Here is a 5,120-nt window from a genome sequence, read left to right as displayed (position 1 = left end):
CTCGCTATGCCTGTTAGTTTTAGCTTTGCGACTCTGAGACATTGCGCTTTTGTCATCCTATTAGCTTCGCTATTCTGTCCAGCGAGTCGAAAAAGTCCCTGATGCGCGATCCCGAGGCGTCACCCGAAAGTGTGGGGATTAGGGGAATCATCCCGGATATGCATTGGAGTGCGCTTTCCCCTGGATCACCGATTCCACCTTGATTTCCGGCTCCTCCTAGATTTCCGGCATTAGCCTCCATTATAGATTCTTAAGATCGTTAAGATCATTGGGGAAATATAAAGAGGGTATTTGGCTTCGAAATCGAATCAACTTCGAATCCCACTTCTGTCCAACCAGTGTGAGACTAATCGGGGTAGGATGTTACGAGTTCTTGACTCTCCTACCTCTTAATCGACTCGAGACCTTGAGGTCCGGTCCCGCTTGTCTAAAGGATGGTGAAAAGGGTTGGGGGAAGGATCGTTAGAATCTTCCTCCCGTCAGGATCTGACACCAATCTATCATTTTTTTAGCGGATAGATACGCGTTTAATTTGAGAAGGAATTATTACGAGCGATCTCGTCGACGACTTCGGGTTCAGTATGGAGGTGATAATGCCGGAAGAAACGCACACCAATCAAATTTCGTTAACATTATACCCGTTTATTGTTGAACATATTTACATAGATAACTAATTAAGGAGTCGAGGGTACAGATCCCTCTCGGGTTTTTCAATCCGTATAATTCATAAATTTCGGTTGGAATAACGGACAAAATATATATTAGTCGCTACCTTAAACGCGAGTTGGAAATATTCGAGAGAGAGCTTACATATCATCGCGAGTAGAATAAATAACTCTAGTTATAAACATTGATGTCTATGTTGATGTCTAGTTGATCCAAATTCTCGTTCTTTCCAGGTTCATAATTCAGTCCAAAGTCGTAGTCAAAGTTCAAAATCGTAATCAAAGTCAAAATCGTAAAGTCTATCGAAGACAGTGGCAACGAGAGGCAGGTAATCCACACACACACACAGTGTAGAAAAATAACTTTCCCCCTCTGTGTCGTCATCGCACTTGCCTTTTATATAGGGGCTCTCTTCTCGAGATTTCCCCATGTACGTCACAGGTGATGATCTCCCTTGACCAATGGTGGGCGAAGTGACAAAGTTATGACACAACAGGGAAGTATTTTCGTGGGAACGGAGTTTTATGATAGATTTTTATGAGAAAATTTGTCGGTTGTTTTTCTCTTTTTGAGTTATCCCTAACGTTTATTAAAATCGTTTTGGTTTTGAAACAAAACGGTAGATAACAATGAATAAAAATAATCGAATCGCCTTGACTATTTACTAGTTTGTTTTTGAATAGTTAGTAGTTATCTGTTTTCTCTGTGTTTGTTACTACTGTATTCATAATAACAAATAGAATTTAATCAAATTTTTCATAAAATTACACTCGAGTAAAGTTAAGTTACGTGACAAAGAAATTGATTCACTTGTACTTTACAAAAATATTAAACGAAAGGAAACTATAATTGATTACCGTTGTGATATTTTAATAGATATAATTCAGAAAGAATATTCACATTAAAAAAACACAGCCACTAACGTTCTGTTTGAGAAAATAAATACAGTCGAACACACGAAATAATTAGAAAGTACATTACAATATACTATATTGTTTGCATCTGTGACGGGAAAAAGAATAAGACTTTTTGCGAATATATTGTGAGAACCGAGAGGACAAAGCGGCGAATTCTTTTGATCCCACTTACCGTCAACGGGTTGGTAGAACTAGTCACGTTGTTAACTTAGGAGGGCTTTAAATCGAGTGGGGAGTTTGGTGTGGATAAGTCGATACGGTGTCTTTCTCTCGAATAAGACAGGTACACAGGTCTTAAATACTATAAAAAATTTTATAAAAACATAAAAGTTTTAGATACATAAGGGTAGTTACGCGTTATACTATACTAAAACTAAGCCCGCGATAGAGAGAGAGCTTAAAATTATGTGGCTAAAATACCTCTGATAAGTCATGTCCTGTTCATACGACGTCGGCGAAACTATCGCGAACCGTGGAGGGTGTCCCCTCTATAATGTGGCGATCATGTCCCCAGTGGTCCTTCGGTCGGATAGATGAGGAGAGGTCCGAATAGAGTTACCTCCATGGAGGCTTCCTTTTTGACGATCGCCCCGAGGTTCGGGAGCGACCCCTTTTTATACTTGTCCCGCAGGGGAACTTTCGGGACAATTCTGATGCAATGTGGTCTAAGTTCGATTTGCTTCCGGGTGTTGTTGATGTTAATTGTCAGAAATCAAACGTTTCAACGAATTCATTACCTCTTTCTATATGGTAGGCTATTGTTACTCATTTTACCTGATAAAATTGATAACAGCTGTCATACAAACTGAAATAATTGCCGGTAGTGTCTAAAGTCAGGGTTTGGGTTACAACCTTAGTAATAATTGATAAAATGGAAAGATATTTGATCGGTTTTATCTATATTGGGAGAAATAGGATGTGTGTGGGTTTTTCCAGTTGGTTATTATTTTCTTTACTCGACCATTAGCTCGATGTTTTCTTCATCGTATTAAAGTTTATTTTAATTATTTAATTATTTAATTATTCCCTTCGCATCTAACAATATTATTTGCAGCAATGAATGCAATAAAATTTCGGGCCATTTACATAAGGAATTTCAAACAACTTCAATTACAATGTTTTTACAGAAGAATATAAATATGAATGTTTTTAATTATACCAGAACCTATTAAGTTTATATAACGTTTTTACTCCCTACTATTTTGTGTATTTTTCTCTCTCTTTTGCACAAAGGGGATTAACAAAGAGAAAGTCTCTTTTGAACATCAAATTAAGACTGAGAAATATATAATTTTCAAGTTTAAGTCTTATCAGTTTATGTTTCAAATATAGAGCCCAAATTTCAAAAGGTAGTACTGAAGAAAACATATTTCATACTAATTTTATGTTGTACTGTACATACAAACATAATATGTAAATATGGCTTTTTTAATGGGTAAAACAATTGGCGAATTTCGAGAGGTCGCGATCCAAACTTTGGAAACGTCGGTTCTACACAATTTTTAGAGTTTATTTTTCATTACATTTATTTTTCAACAGTGTAAAACTATAACATTTTACAGTTTACGCTATATTGTATTATTGATATAAATGTACAAATATTAATAACAATTAATGTATGAATGGATGTTTTTTGTATAGATAAATAACAAATAATATATTATCGAATCTGTTTTTTTTTTTAAATATCAGAATGATTTTCATTTTTCAAAATGTTTTCTCATTTTGGATTACATTGTAAAAAAACTATTACAACTTTGTAAAAACAATAGTGAAAACAATTTTAATGTAAATTTAATGAATTCATTCATGCGATATATTAATTAACTAATGCCAGGTTAACTTCATATCTTTTTTGTAGTATTTTGATAAAAACTTACTACGTGTGAATTATAGTTTGTATATTAGAATTTTAATTACTGTATAGTAATATTGCGACAGAATTTTTTTATTCATTAAAGATATAATTAATAATGGTCATACTAGACTAGCTTTTATGGAATATGTGCGTGCAAATACCTACAATCTTTTTGTGTAAAATGCTTTTGCATATGTTAATATTTTAATTTTCTTATCCACTACTTAAAGGTTTCAGCATTAATTTTTATAATACAAAGTTATTTATACAGTATTTGATTTCGTGTACTATGTATTAAAAGAAAAAATTACTTATATACAACTACTACGAATGATTTGTTCAAATTGTTTTCTTATGCATCAGTAAAAATATTTTTGAAACATGAAATTCAGTCAATGATACATTCATACATTTCATAATAACTGAACTACTGATAAAATATTATTGCCCTTTTTTATCACACAGATTATTTATAATAAGCGTAATCCTGAAAAATAGTTTAAAAAAAACGTTAATCATCCGAGCATTTCGGGTGCATACTGAAAATTGACTAAATTTCTAATAATGTTTTATTTCGGTTTAGTTACAATCATAAAAATAAGTTATTTCGATATAATAGCACCGTTAAAAATTAATTATAATTTTTACGTCAATTTTACATTTACACTAGTTCTGCAATACAATTGTACTGCAAAACGTGTTTACTATCAGTCTACATGACTTAGTATTTTTGTGATGTAAAATATACTTTATCATTGTATTGATTCAACAATATTTTTTCATCAAGAAGGAGTAAAAATATTTTCACTTTCGTCTCTACTGTAAGTTTTCTCAACATCTTTACTGTTGTTTCATTTAATGCAGAATTTTTTTGAGTAAATTTTGAGCTAATTGTTTTTAAAATTTTCCGAATTTTCCTTGAAATTACTTTTAGTTATAAGAATTATTTCTAAGCATTATGCGTATTTTGTACTATTTAGTAATTACGTTTTATATCGACACACTCTGGCCTAATTTAATTTTTTAATTAATTCTTAACATAAAATGACTGAACGAAAAACGAAAAAATGACGTTGGTGTTGGAAACAACGAAAAAATGACTGAAACAAAGAATTTTTCTTTGTAAAAAGTTGTATTTATATTTATTATATTAATATTAAATAATCGTTGGCCATGTAAACTTATTATTTTTACTTAAAATGTATCATGTGATTGTGGCAAGAACACCAGAGGACGCATTTATCATTTTTTACATTTTAACTACGGAGGCAGTAGCCTAAAAAGGAAGGTCGTCTCCGTGAGTTTGTGATTTTATGAACTGCTGATGGTGCGAACAACGAAAGAAATGACTGAAACAAAATTTTTTTGTAAGAGTCGTACTTTTATTTTATTAATATAAAATAGTCGTTGGCCATGCAAAACTTATTATTTTTTACTTGAAATGTATTTTGTGATTGTGGCAAGAACACCAGATGACGCTTTTATCATTTTTTACATTTTAACTACGGAGGCAGTAGCCTAAAAAGGAAGGTCGTCTCCGTGAGTTTGTGATTTTATGAACTGCTGATGGTGCGAACAACGAAAGAAATGACTGAAACAAAATTTTTTTGTAAGAGTCGTACTTTTATTTTATTAATATAAAATAGTCGTTGGCCATGCAAAACTTATTATTTTTTACT

This window comes from Centruroides sculpturatus, unplaced genomic scaffold (assembly GCF_000671375.1).
Source record: "Centruroides sculpturatus isolate CEXI.00-Female unplaced genomic scaffold, Cexi_2.0 scaffold533, whole genome shotgun sequence".
In the NCBI taxonomy this organism is placed as follows: Eukaryota; Metazoa; Arthropoda; class Arachnida; order Scorpiones; family Buthidae; genus Centruroides; species Centruroides sculpturatus.
This window is presented reverse-complemented; position numbering follows the sequence as displayed.